The 21914-nt window shown below is 51.9% G+C and overlaps 20 non-coding genes across 20 annotated transcripts; all 20 read right to left on the reverse strand.

Moving 5' to 3' along the window:
- Positions 1-115: 115 nt before the first annotated feature.
- On the reverse strand, positions 116-188 carry Trnaa-agc (transfer RNA alanine (anticodon AGC)). The gene has a single exon. It is a non-coding gene; the product is annotated as a tRNA-Ala (tRNA).
- A 423-nt stretch (positions 189-611) lies between these two features.
- Trnaa-ugc (transfer RNA alanine (anticodon UGC)) lies at positions 612-684 on the reverse strand. Its single transcript has one exon. It is a non-coding gene; the product is annotated as a tRNA-Ala (tRNA).
- Positions 685-1758: 1074 nt separating this feature from the next.
- Trnaa-agc (transfer RNA alanine (anticodon AGC)) lies at positions 1759-1831 on the reverse strand. Its single transcript has one exon. It is a non-coding gene; the product is annotated as a tRNA-Ala (tRNA).
- Positions 1832-2254: 423 nt separating this feature from the next.
- Trnaa-ugc (transfer RNA alanine (anticodon UGC)) lies at positions 2255-2327 on the reverse strand. Its single transcript has one exon. It is a non-coding gene; the product is annotated as a tRNA-Ala (tRNA).
- Positions 2328-4113: 1786 nt separating this feature from the next.
- Trnaa-agc (transfer RNA alanine (anticodon AGC)) lies at positions 4114-4186 on the reverse strand. Its single transcript has one exon. It is a non-coding gene; the product is annotated as a tRNA-Ala (tRNA).
- Positions 4187-4609: 423 nt separating this feature from the next.
- Positions 4610-4682, reverse strand: Trnaa-ugc (transfer RNA alanine (anticodon UGC)). The gene has a single exon. It is a non-coding gene; the product is annotated as a tRNA-Ala (tRNA).
- A 1786-nt stretch (positions 4683-6468) lies between these two features.
- On the reverse strand, positions 6469-6541 carry Trnaa-agc (transfer RNA alanine (anticodon AGC)). The gene has a single exon. It is a non-coding gene; the product is annotated as a tRNA-Ala (tRNA).
- A 423-nt stretch (positions 6542-6964) lies between these two features.
- Trnaa-ugc (transfer RNA alanine (anticodon UGC)) lies at positions 6965-7037 on the reverse strand. The gene has a single exon. It is a non-coding gene; the product is annotated as a tRNA-Ala (tRNA).
- Positions 7038-8823: 1786 nt separating this feature from the next.
- Trnaa-agc (transfer RNA alanine (anticodon AGC)) lies at positions 8824-8896 on the reverse strand. Its single transcript has one exon. It is a non-coding gene; the product is annotated as a tRNA-Ala (tRNA).
- A 423-nt stretch (positions 8897-9319) lies between these two features.
- Trnaa-ugc (transfer RNA alanine (anticodon UGC)) lies at positions 9320-9392 on the reverse strand. Its single transcript has one exon. It is a non-coding gene; the product is annotated as a tRNA-Ala (tRNA).
- Positions 9393-11178: 1786 nt separating this feature from the next.
- Positions 11179-11251, reverse strand: Trnaa-agc (transfer RNA alanine (anticodon AGC)). Its single transcript has one exon. It is a non-coding gene; the product is annotated as a tRNA-Ala (tRNA).
- Positions 11252-11674: 423 nt separating this feature from the next.
- On the reverse strand, positions 11675-11747 carry Trnaa-ugc (transfer RNA alanine (anticodon UGC)). The gene has a single exon. It is a non-coding gene; the product is annotated as a tRNA-Ala (tRNA).
- Positions 11748-13533: 1786 nt separating this feature from the next.
- Positions 13534-13606, reverse strand: Trnaa-agc (transfer RNA alanine (anticodon AGC)). Its single transcript has one exon. It is a non-coding gene; the product is annotated as a tRNA-Ala (tRNA).
- A 423-nt stretch (positions 13607-14029) lies between these two features.
- Positions 14030-14102, reverse strand: Trnaa-ugc (transfer RNA alanine (anticodon UGC)). The gene has a single exon. It is a non-coding gene; the product is annotated as a tRNA-Ala (tRNA).
- A 1786-nt stretch (positions 14103-15888) lies between these two features.
- On the reverse strand, positions 15889-15961 carry Trnaa-agc (transfer RNA alanine (anticodon AGC)). The gene has a single exon. It is a non-coding gene; the product is annotated as a tRNA-Ala (tRNA).
- A 423-nt stretch (positions 15962-16384) lies between these two features.
- Trnaa-ugc (transfer RNA alanine (anticodon UGC)) lies at positions 16385-16457 on the reverse strand. The gene has a single exon. It is a non-coding gene; the product is annotated as a tRNA-Ala (tRNA).
- A 1786-nt stretch (positions 16458-18243) lies between these two features.
- Positions 18244-18316, reverse strand: Trnaa-agc (transfer RNA alanine (anticodon AGC)). Its single transcript has one exon. It is a non-coding gene; the product is annotated as a tRNA-Ala (tRNA).
- Positions 18317-18739: 423 nt separating this feature from the next.
- Positions 18740-18812, reverse strand: Trnaa-ugc (transfer RNA alanine (anticodon UGC)). The gene has a single exon. It is a non-coding gene; the product is annotated as a tRNA-Ala (tRNA).
- Positions 18813-20598: 1786 nt separating this feature from the next.
- On the reverse strand, positions 20599-20671 carry Trnaa-agc (transfer RNA alanine (anticodon AGC)). Its single transcript has one exon. It is a non-coding gene; the product is annotated as a tRNA-Ala (tRNA).
- A 423-nt stretch (positions 20672-21094) lies between these two features.
- Positions 21095-21167, reverse strand: Trnaa-ugc (transfer RNA alanine (anticodon UGC)). The gene has a single exon. It is a non-coding gene; the product is annotated as a tRNA-Ala (tRNA).
- Positions 21168-21914: the final 747 nt, after the last annotated feature.

Genomic DNA, 21914 nt, shown 5'->3' on the forward strand with positions numbered 1-21914 from the left:
TACGCTTGCCAATTGTGGCTGCTAATCGTTCGCTCGTATCTGCCTTGACACATTCGCTGGCTGTGAATTATTCCACTTGCATGGCAGTGTGGACATGTTGGTGTGTTAAAAATTCTGGAGGCGCTGGGTATCGATCCCAGTACCTCTCGCATGCTAAGCGAGCGCTCTACCATCTGAGCTACGCCCCCTGATGACAAATAGTGCTACATACAACCATATCAATACCACAGACCCTTGCACTCTCATTATTCCGCAGACAAACACTACTCTCAATGTGGCCGCGAGGGTGTCTTTCAGGTTTTCTGCATTCTGTATCGAATCGTAGTTGGCCAAAATTAAAGTGGCACGCACAACGTCGAAAATAGCGTTCGGCCACCACTCTGAGTAAGACGGACGTGTTGTCCACTCTCTAGACTTCATTGAGGTTAGGCCGTTATACCTAAGACAGATTTGCAGTCGATGACACCTCGACAACAGCCGGTCCTCACATTTACGTCTAGCGCTCCTTACGTCAGTATACATCATATGAGTCTGTGACGCTGGCTTTGCAACATCTTGCGTGTCTTTAGGCTCGCCGCGACCAACACTTACCATGCACTGTCCACAAAACATGGAGGCGCCGGGGCTTGAACCCGGGACCTTTCACATGCAAAGCGAACGCTCTACCAACTGAGCTACGCCCCCAAGCGCAACAGAGCTGCGCTGTTTTCCTTTCTTTGCTACTCTGAAGTGCACGGACCTGATGGTTGGTTGGTTTGTAGGGGTGAAGGGACCAGTGTACAAAGGCGTGGTCACGTTCATATACACATGAGTTCCAAGTAGTTTCGATGTTCTGGTGTTACGACTACAAATTCCGTCTGTATTTAACGTCTTAAATTGAAAGGACTGTCGACTGATGACCACAGCAGTTGAGACCCATAGTGCTCAGAGCCATTTCTCGAAAGGACAGTCACAAATTGCTCCGTTTTCACTCCTTGTCGGCAATCACACCGCGCCTCAGGTAACAAGCACATCTGAAGCCCCATTGTGCACTCGACTGTTCATGCCAACTCACTGCCTCGCACTTTACTACTGTGTACCACTCTTGTCGTCCAACTGCAAAAGACTGGGCCACAACACGTTTCCGCGTCTCCATTGCACTGCGCAAACTACGAAACGCTCCCCAAACATGGCACTCACCAATGCAGACGACTTTTCCGACTTTACACGACGCTCACGCAACGCTCACGCTAGTGACAGCCTTATTTAGAGCTTGACGTCGCGCCCAAGCGAGTGAGCACATTTCGCCTACGGCTTAGGCCGCCCAACTAGTGTGGCTGCTCGGTGTCTGCAGGCAGCGAGGGGCTGCAACCTTCCCGTGTTCGCGCCTATGTCACCTCTGCTTGCTTGTCAGAGACAGAGTATCGCAAAACATACAACTCACTCCATGAATTGATTGCTACGGCATCTGTCATCAGCAGTCACAACTAGCAACACCAGTAGCAGCCGACTGCACGTAAAGAATGGGAATGTGCAGTGGGATTTTTGTGAACTCGGCGCAAGGCAGATCTTTCCGACATAGGTTTGAGAATCTTAAGGGAGGACTTGTACTGTTTCTAAATTCAGTGTAGCGGTGGGAGGAGGGTGCTTCTTGCGCGTAACAGTACGCTTGCCAATTGTGGCTGCTAATCGTTCGCTCGTATCTGCCTTGACACATTCGCTGGCTGTGAATTATTCCACTTGCATGGCAGTGTGGACATGTTGGTGTGTTAAAAATTCTGGAGGCGCTGGGTATCGATCCCAGTACCTCTCGCATGCTAAGCGAGCGCTCTACCATCTGAGCTACGCCCCCTGATGACAAATAGTGCTACATACAACCATATCAATACCACAGACCCTTGCACTCTCATTATTCCGCAGACAAACACTACTCTCAATGTGGCCGCGAGGGTGTCTTTCAGGTTTTCTGCATTCTGTATCGAATCGTAGTTGGCCAAAATTAAAGTGGCACGCACAACGTCGAAAATAGCGTTCGGCCACCACTCTGAGTAAGACGGACGTGTTGTCCACTCTCTAGACTTCATTGAGGTTAGGCCGTTATACCTAAGACAGATTTGCAGTCGATGACACCTCGACAACAGCCGGTCCTCACATTTACGTCTAGCGCTCCTTACGTCAGTATACATCATATGAGTCTGTGACGCTGGCTTTGCAACATCTTGCGTGTCTTTAGGCTCGCCGCGACCAACACTTACCATGCACTGTCCACAAAACATGGAGGCGCCGGGGCTTGAACCCGGGACCTTTCGCATGCAAAGCGAACGCTCTACCAACTGAGCTACGCCCCCAAGCGCAACAGAGCTGCGCTGTTTTCCTTTCTTTGCTACTCTGAAGTGCACGGACCTGATGGTTGGTTGGTTTGTAGGGGTGAAGGGACCAGTGTACAAAGGCGTGGTCACGTTCATATACACATGAGTTCCAAGTAGTTTCGATGTTCTGGTGTTACGACTACAAATTCCGTCTGTATTTAACGTCTTAAATTGAAAGGACTGTCGACTGATGACCACAGCAGTTGAGACCCATAGTGCTCAGAGCCATTTCTCGAAAGGACAGTCACAAATTGCTCCGTTTTCACTCCTTGTCGGCAATCACACCGCGCCTCAGGTAACAAGCACATCTGAAGCCCCATTGTGCACTCGACTGTTCATGCCAACTCACTGCCTCGCACTTTACTACTGTGTACCACTCTTGTCGTCCAACTGCAAAAGACTGGGCCACAACACGTTTCCGCGTCTCCATTGCACTGCGCAAACTACGAAACGCTCCCCAAACATGGCACTCACCAATGCAGACGACTTTTCCGACTTTACACGACGCTCACGCAACGCTCACGCTAGTGACAGCCTTATTTAGAGCTTGACGTCGCGCCCAAGCGAGTGAGCACATTTCGCCTACGGCTTAGGCCGCCCACCTAGTGTGGCTGCTCGGTGTCTGCAGGCAGCGAGGGGCTGCAACCTTCCCGTGTTCGCACATCTGAAGCCCCATTGTGCACTCGACTGTTCATGCCAACTCACTGCCTCGCACTTTACTACTGTGTACCACTCTTGTCGTCCAACTGCAAAAGACTGGGCCACAACACGTTTCCGCGTCTCCATTGCACTGCGCAAACTACGAAACGCTCCCCAAACATGGCACTCACCAATGCAGACGACTTTTCCGACTTTACACGACGCTCACGCAACGCTCACGCTAGTGACAGCCTTATTTAGAGCTTGACGTCGCGCCCAAGCGAGTGAGCACATTTCGCCTACGGCTTAGGCCGCCCACCTAGTGTGGCTGCTCGGTGTCTGCAGGCAGCGAGGGGCTGCAACCTTCCCGTGTTCGCACATCTGAAGCCCCATTGTGCACTCGACTGTTCATGCCAACTCACTGCCTCGCACTTTACTACTGTGTACCACTCTTGTCGTCCAACTGCAAAAGACTGGGCCACAACACGTTTCCGCGTCTCCATTGCACTGCGCAAACTACGAAACGCTCCCCAAACATGGCACTCACCAATGCAGACGACTTTTCCGACTTTACACGACGCTCACGCAACGCTCACGCTAGTGACAGCCTTATTTAGAGCTTGACGTCGCGCCCAAGCGAGTGAGCACATTTCGCCTACGGCTTAGGCCGCCCAACTAGTGTGGCTGCTCGGTGTCTGCAGGCAGCGAGGGGCTGCAACCTTCCCGTGTTCGCGCCTATGTCACCTCTGCTTGCTTGTCAGAGACAGAGTATCGCAAAACATACAACTCACTCCATGAATTGATTGCTACGGCATCTGTCATCAGCAGTCACAACTAGCAACACCAGTAGCAGCCGACTGCACGTAAAGAATGGGAATGTGCAGTGGGATTTTTGTGAACTCGGCGCAAGGCAGATCTTTCCGACATAGGTTTGAGAATCTTAAGGGAGGACTTGTACTGTTTCTAAATTCAGTGTAGCGGTGGGAGGAGGGTGCTTCTTGCGCGTAACAGTACGCTTGCCAATTGTGGCTGCTAATCGTTCGCTCGTATCTGCCTTGACACATTCGCTGGCTGTGAATTATTCCACTTGCATGGCAGTGTGGACATGTTGGTGTGTTAAAAATTCTGGAGGCGCTGGGTATCGATCCCAGTACCTCTCGCATGCTAAGCGAGCGCTCTACCATCTGAGCTACGCCCCCTGATGACAAATAGTGCTACATACAACCATATCAATACCACAGACCCTTGCACTCTCATTATTCCGCAGACAAACACTACTCTCAATGTGGCCGCGAGGGTGTCTTTCAGGTTTTCTGCATTCTGTATCGAATCGTAGTTGGCCAAAATTAAAGTGGCACGCACAACGTCGAAAATAGCGTTCGGCCACCACTCTGAGTAAGACGGACGTGTTGTCCACTCTCTAGACTTCATTGAGGTTAGGCCGTTATACCTAAGACAGATTTGCAGTCGATGACACCTCGACAACAGCCGGTCCTCACATTTACGTCTAGCGCTCCTTACGTCAGTATACATCATATGAGTCTGTGACGCTGGCTTTGCAACATCTTGCGTGTCTTTAGGCTCGCCGCGACCAACACTTACCATGCACTGTCCACAAAACATGGAGGCGCCGGGGCTTGAACCCGGGACCTTTCACATGCAAAGCGAACGCTCTACCAACTGAGCTACGCCCCCAAGCGCAACAGAGCTGCGCTGTTTTCCTTTCTTTGCTACTCTGAAGTGCACGGACCTGATGGTTGGTTGGTTTGTAGGGGTGAAGGGACCAGTGTACAAAGGCGTGGTCACGTTCATATACACATGAGTTCCAAGTAGTTTCGATGTTCTGGTGTTACGACTACAAATTCCGTCTGTATTTAACGTCTTAAATTGAAAGGACTGTCGACTGATGACCACAGCAGTTGAGACCCATAGTGCTCAGAGCCATTTCTCGAAAGGACAGTCACAAATTGCTCCGTTTTCACTCCTTGTCGGCAATCACACCGCGCCTCAGGTAACAAGCACATCTGAAGCCCCATTGTGCACTCGACTGTTCATGCCAACTCACTGCCTCGCACTTTACTACTGTGTACCACTCTTGTCGTCCAACTGCAAAAGACTGGGCCACAACACGTTTCCGCGTCTCCATTGCACTGCGCAAACTACGAAACGCTCCCCAAACATGGCACTCACCAATGCAGACGACTTTTCCGACTTTACACGACGCTCACGCAACGCTCACGCTAGTGACAGCCTTATTTAGAGCTTGACGTCGCGCCCAAGCGAGTGAGCACATTTCGCCTACGGCTTAGGCCGCCCACCTAGTGTGGCTGCTCGGTGTCTGCAGGCAGCGAGGGGCTGCAACCTTCCCGTGTTCGCACATCTGAAGCCCCATTGTGCACTCGACTGTTCATGCCAACTCACTGCCTCGCACTTTACTACTGTGTACCACTCTTGTCGTCCAACTGCAAAAGACTGGGCCACAACACGTTTCCGCGTCTCCATTGCACTGCGCAAACTACGAAACGCTCCCCAAACATGGCACTCACCAATGCAGACGACTTTTCCGACTTTACACGACGCTCACGCAACGCTCACGCTAGTGACAGCCTTATTTAGAGCTTGACGTCGCGCCCAAGCGAGTGAGCACATTTCGCCTACGGCTTAGGCCGCCCACCTAGTGTGGCTGCTCGGTGTCTGCAGGCAGCGAGGGGCTGCAACCTTCCCGTGTTCGCACATCTGAAGCCCCATTGTGCACTCGACTGTTCATGCCAACTCACTGCCTCGCACTTTACTACTGTGTACCACTCTTGTCGTCCAACTGCAAAAGACTGGGCCACAACACGTTTCCGCGTCTCCATTGCACTGCGCAAACTACGAAACGCTCCCCAAACATGGCACTCACCAATGCAGACGACTTTTCCGACTTTACACGACGCTCACGCAACGCTCACGCTAGTGACAGCCTTATTTAGAGCTTGACGTCGCGCCCAAGCGAGTGAGCACATTTCGCCTACGGCTTAGGCCGCCCAACTAGTGTGGCTGCTCGGTGTCTGCAGGCAGCGAGGGGCTGCAACCTTCCCGTGTTCGCGCCTATGTCACCTCTGCTTGCTTGTCAGAGACAGAGTATCGCAAAACATACAACTCACTCCATGAATTGATTGCTACGGCATCTGTCATCAGCAGTCACAACTAGCAACACCAGTAGCAGCCGACTGCACGTAAAGAATGGGAATGTGCAGTGGGATTTTTGTGAACTCGGCGCAAGGCAGATCTTTCCGACATAGGTTTGAGAATCTTAAGGGAGGACTTGTACTGTTTCTAAATTCAGTGTAGCGGTGGGAGGAGGGTGCTTCTTGCGCGTAACAGTACGCTTGCCAATTGTGGCTGCTAATCGTTCGCTCGTATCTGCCTTGACACATTCGCTGGCTGTGAATTATTCCACTTGCATGGCAGTGTGGACATGTTGGTGTGTTAAAAATTCTGGAGGCGCTGGGTATCGATCCCAGTACCTCTCGCATGCTAAGCGAGCGCTCTACCATCTGAGCTACGCCCCCTGATGACAAATAGTGCTACATACAACCATATCAATACCACAGACCCTTGCACTCTCATTATTCCGCAGACAAACACTACTCTCAATGTGGCCGCGAGGGTGTCTTTCAGGTTTTCTGCATTCTGTATCGAATCGTAGTTGGCCAAAATTAAAGTGGCACGCACAACGTCGAAAATAGCGTTCGGCCACCACTCTGAGTAAGACGGACGTGTTGTCCACTCTCTAGACTTCATTGAGGTTAGGCCGTTATACCTAAGACAGATTTGCAGTCGATGACACCTCGACAACAGCCGGTCCTCACATTTACGTCTAGCGCTCCTTACGTCAGTATACATCATATGAGTCTGTGACGCTGGCTTTGCAACATCTTGCGTGTCTTTAGGCTCGCCGCGACCAACACTTACCATGCACTGTCCACAAAACATGGAGGCGCCGGGGCTTGAACCCGGGACCTTTCGCATGCAAAGCGAACGCTCTACCAACTGAGCTACGCCCCCAAGCGCAACAGAGCTGCGCTGTTTTCCTTTCTTTGCTACTCTGAAGTGCACGGACCTGATGGTTGGTTGGTTTGTAGGGGTGAAGGGACCAGTGTACAAAGGCGTGGTCACGTTCATATACACATGAGTTCCAAGTAGTTTCGATGTTCTGGTGTTACGACTACAAATTCCGTCTGTATTTAACGTCTTAAATTGAAAGGACTGTCGACTGATGACCACAGCAGTTGAGACCCATAGTGCTCAGAGCCATTTCTCGAAAGGACAGTCACAAATTGCTCCGTTTTCACTCCTTGTCGGCAATCACACCGCGCCTCAGGTAACAAGCACATCTGAAGCCCCATTGTGCACTCGACTGTTCATGCCAACTCACTGCCTCGCACTTTACTACTGTGTACCACTCTTGTCGTCCAACTGCAAAAGACTGGGCCACAACACGTTTCCGCGTCTCCATTGCACTGCGCAAACTACGAAACGCTCCCCAAACATGGCACTCACCAATGCAGACGACTTTTCCGACTTTACACGACGCTCACGCAACGCTCACGCTAGTGACAGCCTTATTTAGAGCTTGACGTCGCGCCCAAGCGAGTGAGCACATTTCGCCTACGGCTTAGGCCGCCCACCTAGTGTGGCTGCTCGGTGTCTGCAGGCAGCGAGGGGCTGCAACCTTCCCGTGTTCGCACATCTGAAGCCCCATTGTGCACTCGACTGTTCATGCCAACTCACTGCCTCGCACTTTACTACTGTGTACCACTCTTGTCGTCCAACTGCAAAAGACTGGGCCACAACACGTTTCCGCGTCTCCATTGCACTGCGCAAACTACGAAACGCTCCCCAAACATGGCACTCACCAATGCAGACGACTTTTCCGACTTTACACGACGCTCACGCAACGCTCACGCTAGTGACAGCCTTATTTAGAGCTTGACGTCGCGCCCAAGCGAGTGAGCACATTTCGCCTACGGCTTAGGCCGCCCACCTAGTGTGGCTGCTCGGTGTCTGCAGGCAGCGAGGGGCTGCAACCTTCCCGTGTTCGCACATCTGAAGCCCCATTGTGCACTCGACTGTTCATGCCAACTCACTGCCTCGCACTTTACTACTGTGTACCACTCTTGTCGTCCAACTGCAAAAGACTGGGCCACAACACGTTTCCGCGTCTCCATTGCACTGCGCAAACTACGAAACGCTCCCCAAACATGGCACTCACCAATGCAGACGACTTTTCCGACTTTACACGACGCTCACGCAACGCTCACGCTAGTGACAGCCTTATTTAGAGCTTGACGTCGCGCCCAAGCGAGTGAGCACATTTCGCCTACGGCTTAGGCCGCCCAACTAGTGTGGCTGCTCGGTGTCTGCAGGCAGCGAGGGGCTGCAACCTTCCCGTGTTCGCGCCTATGTCACCTCTGCTTGCTTGTCAGAGACAGAGTATCGCAAAACATACAACTCACTCCATGAATTGATTGCTACGGCATCTGTCATCAGCAGTCACAACTAGCAACACCAGTAGCAGCCGACTGCACGTAAAGAATGGGAATGTGCAGTGGGATTTTTGTGAACTCGGCGCAAGGCAGATCTTTCCGACATAGGTTTGAGAATCTTAAGGGAGGACTTGTACTGTTTCTAAATTCAGTGTAGCGGTGGGAGGAGGGTGCTTCTTGCGCGTAACAGTACGCTTGCCAATTGTGGCTGCTAATCGTTCGCTCGTATCTGCCTTGACACATTCGCTGGCTGTGAATTATTCCACTTGCATGGCAGTGTGGACATGTTGGTGTGTTAAAAATTCTGGAGGCGCTGGGTATCGATCCCAGTACCTCTCGCATGCTAAGCGAGCGCTCTACCATCTGAGCTACGCCCCCTGATGACAAATAGTGCTACATACAACCATATCAATACCACAGACCCTTGCACTCTCATTATTCCGCAGACAAACACTACTCTCAATGTGGCCGCGAGGGTGTCTTTCAGGTTTTCTGCATTCTGTATCGAATCGTAGTTGGCCAAAATTAAAGTGGCACGCACAACGTCGAAAATAGCGTTCGGCCACCACTCTGAGTAAGACGGACGTGTTGTCCACTCTCTAGACTTCATTGAGGTTAGGCCGTTATACCTAAGACAGATTTGCAGTCGATGACACCTCGACAACAGCCGGTCCTCACATTTACGTCTAGCGCTCCTTACGTCAGTATACATCATATGAGTCTGTGACGCTGGCTTTGCAACATCTTGCGTGTCTTTAGGCTCGCCGCGACCAACACTTACCATGCACTGTCCACAAAACATGGAGGCGCCGGGGCTTGAACCCGGGACCTTTCACATGCAAAGCGAACGCTCTACCAACTGAGCTACGCCCCCAAGCGCAACAGAGCTGCGCTGTTTTCCTTTCTTTGCTACTCTGAAGTGCACGGACCTGATGGTTGGTTGGTTTGTAGGGGTGAAGGGACCAGTGTACAAAGGCGTGGTCACGTTCATATACACATGAGTTCCAAGTAGTTTCGATGTTCTGGTGTTACGACTACAAATTCCGTCTGTATTTAACGTCTTAAATTGAAAGGACTGTCGACTGATGACCACAGCAGTTGAGACCCATAGTGCTCAGAGCCATTTCTCGAAAGGACAGTCACAAATTGCTCCGTTTTCACTCCTTGTCGGCAATCACACCGCGCCTCAGGTAACAAGCACATCTGAAGCCCCATTGTGCACTCGACTGTTCATGCCAACTCACTGCCTCGCACTTTACTACTGTGTACCACTCTTGTCGTCCAACTGCAAAAGACTGGGCCACAACACGTTTCCGCGTCTCCATTGCACTGCGCAAACTACGAAACGCTCCCCAAACATGGCACTCACCAATGCAGACGACTTTTCCGACTTTACACGACGCTCACGCAACGCTCACGCTAGTGACAGCCTTATTTAGAGCTTGACGTCGCGCCCAAGCGAGTGAGCACATTTCGCCTACGGCTTAGGCCGCCCACCTAGTGTGGCTGCTCGGTGTCTGCAGGCAGCGAGGGGCTGCAACCTTCCCGTGTTCGCACATCTGAAGCCCCATTGTGCACTCGACTGTTCATGCCAACTCACTGCCTCGCACTTTACTACTGTGTACCACTCTTGTCGTCCAACTGCAAAAGACTGGGCCACAACACGTTTCCGCGTCTCCATTGCACTGCGCAAACTACGAAACGCTCCCCAAACATGGCACTCACCAATGCAGACGACTTTTCCGACTTTACACGACGCTCACGCAACGCTCACGCTAGTGACAGCCTTATTTAGAGCTTGACGTCGCGCCCAAGCGAGTGAGCACATTTCGCCTACGGCTTAGGCCGCCCACCTAGTGTGGCTGCTCGGTGTCTGCAGGCAGCGAGGGGCTGCAACCTTCCCGTGTTCGCACATCTGAAGCCCCATTGTGCACTCGACTGTTCATGCCAACTCACTGCCTCGCACTTTACTACTGTGTACCACTCTTGTCGTCCAACTGCAAAAGACTGGGCCACAACACGTTTCCGCGTCTCCATTGCACTGCGCAAACTACGAAACGCTCCCCAAACATGGCACTCACCAATGCAGACGACTTTTCCGACTTTACACGACGCTCACGCAACGCTCACGCTAGTGACAGCCTTATTTAGAGCTTGACGTCGCGCCCAAGCGAGTGAGCACATTTCGCCTACGGCTTAGGCCGCCCAACTAGTGTGGCTGCTCGGTGTCTGCAGGCAGCGAGGGGCTGCAACCTTCCCGTGTTCGCGCCTATGTCACCTCTGCTTGCTTGTCAGAGACAGAGTATCGCAAAACATACAACTCACTCCATGAATTGATTGCTACGGCATCTGTCATCAGCAGTCACAACTAGCAACACCAGTAGCAGCCGACTGCACGTAAAGAATGGGAATGTGCAGTGGGATTTTTGTGAACTCGGCGCAAGGCAGATCTTTCCGACATAGGTTTGAGAATCTTAAGGGAGGACTTGTACTGTTTCTAAATTCAGTGTAGCGGTGGGAGGAGGGTGCTTCTTGCGCGTAACAGTACGCTTGCCAATTGTGGCTGCTAATCGTTCGCTCGTATCTGCCTTGACACATTCGCTGGCTGTGAATTATTCCACTTGCATGGCAGTGTGGACATGTTGGTGTGTTAAAAATTCTGGAGGCGCTGGGTATCGATCCCAGTACCTCTCGCATGCTAAGCGAGCGCTCTACCATCTGAGCTACGCCCCCTGATGACAAATAGTGCTACATACAACCATATCAATACCACAGACCCTTGCACTCTCATTATTCCGCAGACAAACACTACTCTCAATGTGGCCGCGAGGGTGTCTTTCAGGTTTTCTGCATTCTGTATCGAATCGTAGTTGGCCAAAATTAAAGTGGCACGCACAACGTCGAAAATAGCGTTCGGCCACCACTCTGAGTAAGACGGACGTGTTGTCCACTCTCTAGACTTCATTGAGGTTAGGCCGTTATACCTAAGACAGATTTGCAGTCGATGACACCTCGACAACAGCCGGTCCTCACATTTACGTCTAGCGCACCTTACGTCAGTATACATCATATGAGTCTGTGACGCTGGCTTTGCAACATCTTGCGTGTCTTTAGGCTCGCCGCGACCAACACTTACCATGCACTGTCCACAAAACATGGAGGCGCCGGGGCTTGAACCCGGGACCTTTCACATGCAAAGCGAACGCTCTACCAACTGAGCTACGCCCCCAAGCGCAACAGAGCTGCGCTGTTTTCCTTTCTTTGCTACTCTGAAGTGCACGGACCTGATGGTTGGTTGGTTTGTAGGGGTGAAGGGACCAGTGTACAAAGGCGTGGTCACGTTCATATACACATGAGTTCCAAGTAGTTTCGATGTTCTGGTGTTACGACTACAAATTCCGTCTGTATTTAACGTCTTAAATTGAAAGGACTGTCGACTGATGACCACAGCAGTTGAGACCCATAGTGCTCAGAGCCATTTCTCGAAAGGACAGTCACAAATTGCTCCGTTTTCACTCCTTGTCGGCAATCACACCGCGCCTCAGGTAACAAGCACATCTGAAGCCCCATTGTGCACTCGACTGTTCATGCCAACTCACTGCCTCGCACTTTACTACTGTGTACCACTCTTGTCGTCCAACTGCAAAAGACTGGGCCACAACACGTTTCCGCGTCTCCATTGCACTGCGCAAACTACGAAACGCTCCCCAAACATGGCACTCACCAATGCAGACGACTTTTCCGACTTTACACGACGCTCACGCAACGCTCACGCTAGTGACAGCCTTATTTAGAGCTTGACGTCGCGCCCAAGCGAGTGAGCACATTTCGCCTACGGCTTAGGCCGCCCACCTAGTGTGGCTGCTCGGTGTCTGCAGGCAGCGAGGGGCTGCAACCTTCCCGTGTTCGCACATCTGAAGCCCCATTGTGCACTCGACTGTTCATGCCAACTCACTGCCTCGCACTTTACTACTGTGTACCACTCTTGTCGTCCAACTGCAAAAGACTGGGCCACAACACGTTTCCGCGTCTCCATTGCACTGCGCAAACTACGAAACGCTCCCCAAACATGGCACTCACCAATGCAGACGACTTTTCCGACTTTACACGACGCTCACGCAACGCTCACGCTAGTGACAGCCTTATTTAGAGCTTGACGTCGCGCCCAAGCGAGTGAGCACATTTCGCCTACGGCTTAGGCCGCCCACCTAGTGTGGCTGCTCGGTGTCTGCAGGCAGCGAGGGGCTGCAACCTTCCCGTGTTCGCACATCTGAAGCCCCATTGTGCACTCGACTGTTCATGCCAACTCACTGCCTCGCACTTTACTACTGTGTACCACTCTTGTCGTCCAACTGCAAAAGACTGGGCCACAACACGTTTCCGCGTCTCCATTGCACTGCGCAAACTACGAAACGCTCCCCAAACATGGCACTCACCAATGCAGACGACTTTTCCGACTTTACACGACGCTCACGCAACGCTCACGCTAGTGACAGCCTTATTTAGAGCTTGACGTCGCGCCCAAGCGAGTGAGCACATTTCGCCTACGGCTTAGGCCGCCCAACTAGTGTGGCTGCTCGGTGTCTGCAGGCAGCGAGGGGCTGCAACCTTCCCGTGTTCGCGCCTATGTCACCTCTGCTTGCTTGTCAGAGACAGAGTATCGCAAAACATACAACTCACTCCATGAATTGATTGCTACGGCATCTGTCATCAGCAGTCACAACTAGCAACACCAGTAGCAGCCGACTGCACGTAAAGAATGGGAATGTGCAGTGGGATTTTTGTGAACTCGGCGCAAGGCAGATCTTTCCGACATAGGTTTGAGAATCTTAAGGGAGGACTTGTACTGTTTCTAAATTCAGTGTAGCGGTGGGAGGAGGGTGCTTCTTGCGCGTAACAGTACGCTTGCCAATTGTGGCTGCTAATCGTTCGCTCGTATCTGCCTTGACACATTCGCTGGCTGTGAATTATTCCACTTGCATGGCAGTGTGGACATGTTGGTGTGTTAAAAATTCTGGAGGCGCTGGGTATCGATCCCAGTACCTCTCGCATGCTAAGCGAGCGCTCTACCATCTGAGCTACGCCCCCTGATGACAAATAGTGCTACATACAACCATATCAATACCACAGACCCTTGCACTCTCATTATTCCGCAGACAAACACTACTCTCAATGTGGCCGCGAGGGTGTCTTTCAGGTTTTCTGCATTCTGTATCGAATCGTAGTTGGCCAAAATTAAAGTGGCACGCACAACGTCGAAAATAGCGTTCGGCCACCACTCTGAGTAAGACGGACGTGTTGTCCACTCTCTAGACTTCATTGAGGTTAGGCCGTTATACCTAAGACAGATTTGCAGTCGATGACACCTCGACAACAGCCGGTCCTCACATTTACGTCTAGCGCTCCTTACGTCAGTATACATCATATGAGTCTGTGACGCTGGCTTTGCAACATCTTGCGTGTCTTTAGGCTCGCCGCGACCAACACTTACCATGCACTGTCCACAAAACATGGAGGCGCCGGGGCTTGAACCCGGGACCTTTCGCATGCAAAGCGAACGCTCTACCAACTGAGCTACGCCCCCAAGCGCAACAGAGCTGCGCTGTTTTCCTTTCTTTGCTACTCTGAAGTGCACGGACCTGATGGTTGGTTGGTTTGTAGGGGTGAAGGGACCAGTGTACAAAGGCGTGGTCACGTTCATATACACATGAGTTCCAAGTAGTTTCGATGTTCTGGTGTTACGACTACAAATTCCGTCTGTATTTAACGTCTTAAATTGAAAGGACTGTCGACTGATGACCACAGCAGTTGAGACCCATAGTGCTCAGAGCCATTTCTCGAAAGGACAGTCACAAATTGCTCCGTTTTCACTCCTTGTCGGCAATCACACCGCGCCTCAGGTAACAAGCACATCTGAAGCCCCATTGTGCACTCGACTGTTCATGCCAACTCACTGCCTCGCACTTTACTACTGTGTACCACTCTTGTCGTCCAACTGCAAAAGACTGGGCCACAACACGTTTCCGCGTCTCCATTGCACTGCGCAAACTACGAAACGCTCCCCAAACATGGCACTCACCAATGCAGACGACTTTTCCGACTTTACACGACGCTCACGCAACGCTCACGCTAGTGACAGCCTTATTTAGAGCTTGACGTCGCGCCCAAGCGAGTGAGCACATTTCGCCTACGGCTTAGGCCGCCCACCTAGTGTGGCTGCTCGGTGTCTGCAGGCAGCGAGGGGCTGCAACCTTCCCGTGTTCGCACATCTGAAGCCCCATTGTGCACTCGACTGTTCATGCCAACTCACTGCCTCGCACTTTACTACTGTGTACCACTCTTGTCGTCCAACTGCAAAAGACTGGGCCACAACACGTTTCCGCGTCTCCATTGCACTGCGCAAACTACGAAACGCTCCCCAAACATGGCACTCACCAATGCAGACGACTTTTCCGACTTTACACGACGCTCACGCAACGCTCACGCTAGTGACAGCCTTATTTAGAGCTTGACGTCGCGCCCAAGCGAGTGAGCACATTTCGCCTACGGCTTAGGCCGCCCACCTAGTGTGGCTGCTCGGTGTCTGCAGGCAGCGAGGGGCTGCAACCTTCCCGTGTTCGCACATCTGAAGCCCCATTGTGCACTCGACTGTTCATGCCAACTCACTGCCTCGCACTTTACTACTGTGTACCACTCTTGTCGTCCAACTGCAAAAGACTGGGCCACAACACGTTTCCGCGTCTCCATTGCACTGCGCAAACTACGAAACGCTCCCCAAACATGGCACTCACCAATGCAGACGACTTTTCCGACTTTACACGACGCTCACGCAACGCTCACGCTAGTGACAGCCTTATTTAGAGCTTGACGTCGCGCCCAAGCGAGTGAGCACATTTCGCCTACGGCTTAGGCCGCCCAACTAGTGTGGCTGCTCGGTGTCTGCAGGCAGCGAGGGGCTGCAACCTTCCCGTGTTCGCGCCTATGTCACCTCTGCTTGCTTGTCAGAGACAGAGTATCGCAAAACATACAACTCACTCCATGAATTGATTGCTACGGCATCTGTCATCAGCAGTCACAACTAGCAACACCAGTAGCAGCCGACTGCACGTAAAGAATGGGAATGTGCAGTGGGATTTTTGTGAACTCGGCGCAAGGCAGATCTTTCCGACATAGGTTTGAGAATCTTAAGGGAGGACTTGTACTGTTTCTAAATTCAGTGTAGCGGTGGGAGGAGGGTGCTTCTTGCGCGTAACAGTACGCTTGCCAATTGTGGCTGCTAATCGTTCGCTCGTATCTGCCTTGACACATTCGCTGGCTGTGAATTATTCCACTTGCATGGCAGTGTGGACATGTTGGTGTGTTAAAAATTCTGGAGGCGCTGGGTATCGATCCCAGTACCTCTCGCATGCTAAGCGAGCGCTCTACCATCTGAGCTACGCCCCCTGATGACAAATAGTGCTACATACAACCATATCAATACCACAGACCCTTGCACTCTCATTATTCCGCAGACAAACACTACTCTCAATGTGGCCGCGAGGGTGTCTTTCAGGTTTTCTGCATTCTGTATCGAATCGTAGTTGGCCAAAATTAAAGTGGCACGCACAACGTCGAAAATAGCGTTCGGCCACCACTCTGAGTAAGACGGACGTGTTGTCCACTCTCTAGACTTCATTGAGGTTAGGCCGTTATACCTAAGACAGATTTGCAGTCGATGACACCTCGACAACAGCCGGTCCTCACATTTACGTCTAGCGCTCCTTACGTCAGTATACATCATATGAGTCTGTGACGCTGGCTTTGCAACATCTTGCGTGTCTTTAGGCTCGCCGCGACCAACACTTACCATGCACTGTCCACAAAACATGGAGGCGCCGGGGCTTGAACCCGGGACCTTTCACATGCAAAGCGAACGCTCTACCAACTGAGCTACGCCCCCAAGCGCAACAGAGCTGCGCTGTTTTCCTTTCTTTGCTACTCTGAAGTGCACGGACCTGATGGTTGGTTGGTTTGTAGGGGTGAAGGGACCAGTGTACAAAGGCGTGGTCACGTTCATATACACATGAGTTCCAAGTAGTTTCGATGTTCTGGTGTTACGACTACAAATTCCGTCTGTATTTAACGTCTTAAATTGAAAGGACTGTCGACTGATGACCACAGCAGTTGAGACCCATAGTGCTCAGAGCCATTTCTCGAAAGGACAGTCACAAATTGCTCCGTTTTCACTCCTTGTCGGCAATCACACCGCGCCTCAGGTAACAAGCACATCTGAAGCCCCATTGTGCACTCGACTGTTCATGCCAACTCACTGCCTCGCACTTTACTACTGTGTACCACTCTTGTCGTCCAACTGCAAAAGACTGGGCCACAACACGTTTCCGCGTCTCCATTGCACTGCGCAAACTACGAAACGCTCCCCAAACATGGCACTCACCAATGCAGACGACTTTTCCGACTTTACACGACGCTCACGCAACGCTCACGCTAGTGACAGCCTTATTTAGAGCTTGACGTCGCGCCCAAGCGAGTGAGCACATTTCGCCTACGGCTTAGGCCGCCCACCTAGTGTGGCTGCTCGGTGTCTGCAGGCAGCGAGGGGCTGCAACCTTCCCGTGTTCGCACATCTGAAGCCCCATTGTGCACTCGACTGTTCATGCCAACTCACTGCCTCGCACTTTACTACTGTGTACCACTCTTGTCGTCCAACTGCAAAAGACTGGGCCACAACACGTTTCCGCGTCTCCATTGCACTGCGCAAACTACGAAACGCTCCCCAAACATGGCACTCACCAATGCAGACGACTTTTCCGACTTTACACGACGCTCACGCAACGCTCACGCTAGTGACAGCCTTATTTAGAGCTTGACGTCGCGCCCAAGCGAGTGAGCACATTTCGCCTACGGCTTAGGCCGCCCACCTAGTGTGGCTGCTCGGTGTCTGCAGGCAGCGAGGGGCTGCAACCTTCCCGTGTTCGCACATCTGAAGCCCCATTGTGCACTCGACTGTTCATGCCAACTCACTGCCTCGCACTTTACTACTGTGTACCACTCTTGTCGTCCAACTGCAAAAGACTGGGCCACAACACGTTTCCGCGTCTCCATTGCACTGCGCAAACTACGAAACGCTCCCCAAACATGGCACTCACCAATGCAGACGACTTTTCCGACTTTACACGACGCTCACGCAACGCTCACGCTAGTGACAGCCTTATTTAGAGCTTGACGTCGCGCCCAAGCGAGTGAGCACATTTCGCCTACGGCTTAGGCCGCCCAACTAGTGTGGCTGCTCGGTGTCTGCAGGCAGCGAGGGGCTGCAACCTTCCCGTGTTCGCGCCTATGTCACCTCTGCTTGCTTGTCAGAGACAGAGTATCGCAAAACATACAACTCACTCCATGAATTGATTGCTACGGCATCTGTCATCAGCAGTCACAACTAGCAACACCAGTAGCAGCCGACTGCACGTAAAGAATGGGAATGTGCAGTGGGATTTTTGTGAACTCGGCGCAAGGCAGATCTTTCCGACATAGGTTTGAGAATCTTAAGGGAGGACTTGTACTGTTTCTAAATTCAGTGTAGCGGTGGGAGGAGGGTGCTTCTTGCGCGTAACAGTACGCTTGCCAATTGTGGCTGCTAATCGTTCGCTCGTATCTGCCTTGACACATTCGCTGGCTGTGAATTATTCCACTTGCATGGCAGTGTGGACATGTTGGTGTGTTAAAAATTCTGGAGGCGCTGGGTATCGATCCCAGTACCTCTCGCATGCTAAGCGAGCGCTCTACCATCTGAGCTACGCCCCCTGATGACAAATAGTGCTACATACAACCATATCAATACCACAGACCCTTGCACTCTCATTATTCCGCAGACAAACACTACTCTCAATGTGGCCGCGAGGGTGTCTTTCAGGTTTTCTGCATTCTGTATCGAATCGTAGTTGGCCAAAATTAAAGTGGCACGCACAACGTCGAAAATAGCGTTCGGCCACCACTCTGAGTAAGACGGACGTGTTGTCCACTCTCTAGACTTCATTGAGGTTAGGCCGTTATACCTAAGACAGATTTGCAGTCGATGACACCTCGACAACAGCCGGTCCTCACATTTACGTCTAGCGCACCTTACGTCAGTATACATCATATGAGTCTGTGACGCTGGCTTTGCAACATCTTGCGTGTCTTTAGGCTCGCCGCGACCAACACTTACCATGCACTGTCCACAAAACATGGAGGCGCCGGGGCTTGAACCCGGGACCTTTCACATGCAAAGCGAACGCTCTACCAACTGAGCTACGCCCCCAAGCGCAACAGAGCTGCGCTGTTTTCCTTTCTTTGCTACTCTGAAGTGCACGGACCTGATGGTTGGTTGGTTTGTAGGGGTGAAGGGACCAGTGTACAAAGGCGTGGTCACGTTCATATACACATGAGTTCCAAGTAGTTTCGATGTTCTGGTGTTACGACTACAAATTCCGTCTGTATTTAACGTCTTAAATTGAAAGGACTGTCGACTGATGACCACAGCAGTTGAGACCCATAGTGCTCAGAGCCATTTCTCGAAAGGACAGTCACAAATTGCTCCGTTTTCACTCCTTGTCGGCAATCACACCGCGCCTCAGGTAACAAGCACATCTGAAGCCCCATTGTGCACTCGACTGTTCATGCCAACTCACTGCCTCGCACTTTACTACTGTGTACCACTCTTGTCGTCCAACTGCAAAAGACTGGGCCACAACACGTTTCCGCGTCTCCATTGCACTGCGCAAACTACGAAACGCTCCCCAAACATGGCACTCACCAATGCAGACGACTTTTCCGACTTTACACGACGCTCACGCAACGCTCACGCTAGTGACAGCCTTATTTAGAGCTTGACGTCGCGCCCAAGCGAGTGAGCACATTTCGCCTACGGCTTAGGCCGCCCACCTAGTGTGGCTGCTCGGTGTCTGCAGGCAGCGAGGGGCTGCAACCTTCCCGTGTTCGCACATCTGAAGCCCCATTGTGCACTCGACTGTTCATGCCAACTCACTGCCTCGCACTTTACTACTGTGTACCACTCTTGTCGTCCAACTGCAAAAGACTGGGCCACAACACGTTTCCGCGTCTCCATTGCACTGCGCAAACTACGAAACGCTCCCCAAACATGGCACTCACCAATGCAGACGACTTTTCCGACTTTACACGACGCTCACGCAACGCTCACGCTAGTGACAGCCTTATTTAGAGCTTGACGTCGCGCCCAAGCGAGTGAGCACATTTCGCCTACGGCTTAGGCCGCCCACCTAGTGTGGCTGCTCGGTGTCTGCAGGCAGCGAGGGGCTGCAACCTTCCCGTGTTCGCACATCTGAAGCCCCATTGTGCACTCGACTGTTCATGCCAACTCACTGCCTCGCACTTTACTACTGTGTACCACTCTTGTCGTCCAACTGCAAAAGACTGGGCCACAACACGTTTCCGCGTCTCCATTGCACTGCGCAAACTACGAAACGCTCCCCAAACATGGCACTCACCAATGCAGACGACTTTTCCGACTTTACACGACGCTCACGCAACGCTCACGCTAGTGACAGCCTTATTTAGAGCTTGACGTCGCGCCCAAGCGAGTGAGCACATTTCGCCTACGGCTTAGGCCGCCCAACTAGTGTGGCTGCTCGGTGTCTGCAGGCAGCGAGGGGCTGCAACCTTCCCGTGTTCGCGCCTATGTCACCTCTGCTTGCTTGTCAGAGACAGAGTATCGCAAAACATACAACTCACTCCATGAATTGATTGCTACGGCATCTGTCATCAGCAGTCACAACTAGCAACACCAGTAGCAGCCGACTGCACGTAAAGAATGGGAATGTGCAGTGGGATTTTTGTGAACTCGGCGCAAGGCAGATCTTTCCGACATAGGTTTGAGAATCTTAAGGGAGGACTTGTACTGTTTCTAAATTCAGTGTAGCGGTGGGAGGAGGGTGCTTCTTGCGCGTAACAGTACGCTTGCCAATTGTGGCTGCTAATCGTTCGCTCGTATCTGCCTTGACACATTCGCTGGCTGTGAATTATTCCACTTGCATGGCAGTGTGGACATGTTGGTGTGTTAAAAATTCTGGAGGCGCTGGGTATCGATCCCAGTACCTCTCGCATGCTAAGCGAGCGCTCTACCATCTGAGCTACGCCCCCTGATGACAAATAGTGCTACATACAACCATATCAATACCACAGACCCTTGCACTCTCATTATTCCGCAGACAAACACTACTCTCAATGTGGCCGCGAGGGTGTCTTTCAGGTTTTCTGCATTCTGTATCGAATCGTAGTTGGCCAAAATTAAAGTGGCACGCACAACGTCGAAAATAGCGTTCGGCCACCACTCTGAGTAAGACGGACGTGTTGTCCACTCTCTAGACTTCATTGAGGTTAGGCCGTTATACCTAAGACAGATTTGCAGTCGATGACACCTCGACAACAGCCGGTCCTCACATTTACGTCTAGCGCTCCTTACGTCAGTATACATCATATGAGTCTGTGACGCTGGCTTTGCAACATCTTGCGTGTCTTTAGGCTCGCCGCGACCAACACTTACCATGCACTGTCCACAAAACATGGAGGCGCCGGGGCTTGAACCCGGGACCTTTCACATGCAAAGCGAACGCTCTACCAACTGAGCTACGCCCCCAAGCGCAACAGAGCTGCGCTGTTTTCCTTTCTTTGCTACTCTGAAGTGCACGGACCTGATGGTTGGTTGGTTTGTAGGGGTGAAGGGACCAGTGTACAAAGGCGTGGTCACGTTCATATACACATGAGTTCCAAGTAGTTTCGATGTTCTGGTGTTACGACTACAAATTCCGTCTGTATTTAACGTCTTAAATTGAAAGGACTGTCGACTGATGACCACAGCAGTTGAGACCCATAGTGCTCAGAGCCATTTCTCGAAAGGACAGTCACAAATTGCTCCGTTTTCACTCCTTGTCGGCAATCACACCGCGCCTCAGGTAACAAGCACATCTGAAGCCCCATTGTGCACTCGACTGTTCATGCCAACTCACTGCCTCGCACTTTACTACTGTGTACCACTCTTGTCGTCCAACTGCAAAAGTCTGGGCCACAACACGTTTCCGCGTCTCCATTGCACTGCGCAAACTACGAAACGCTCCCCAAACATGGCACTCACCAATGCAGACGACTTTTCCGACTTTACACGACGCTCACGCAACGCTCACGCTAGTGACAGCCTTATTTAGAGCTTGACGTCGCGCCCAAGCGAGTGAGCACATTTCGCCTACGGCTTAGGCCGCCCACCTAGTGTGGCTGCTCGGTGTCTGCAGGCAGCGAGGGGCTGCAACCTTCCCGTGTTCGCACATCTGAAGCCCCATTGTGCACTCGACTGTTCATGCCAACTCACTGCCTCGCACTTTACTACTGT

Source organism: Schistocerca cancellata, unplaced genomic scaffold, assembly GCF_023864275.1.
Source record: "Schistocerca cancellata isolate TAMUIC-IGC-003103 unplaced genomic scaffold, iqSchCanc2.1 HiC_scaffold_1045, whole genome shotgun sequence".
In the NCBI taxonomy this organism is placed as follows: domain Eukaryota; kingdom Metazoa; phylum Arthropoda; class Insecta; order Orthoptera; family Acrididae; genus Schistocerca; species Schistocerca cancellata.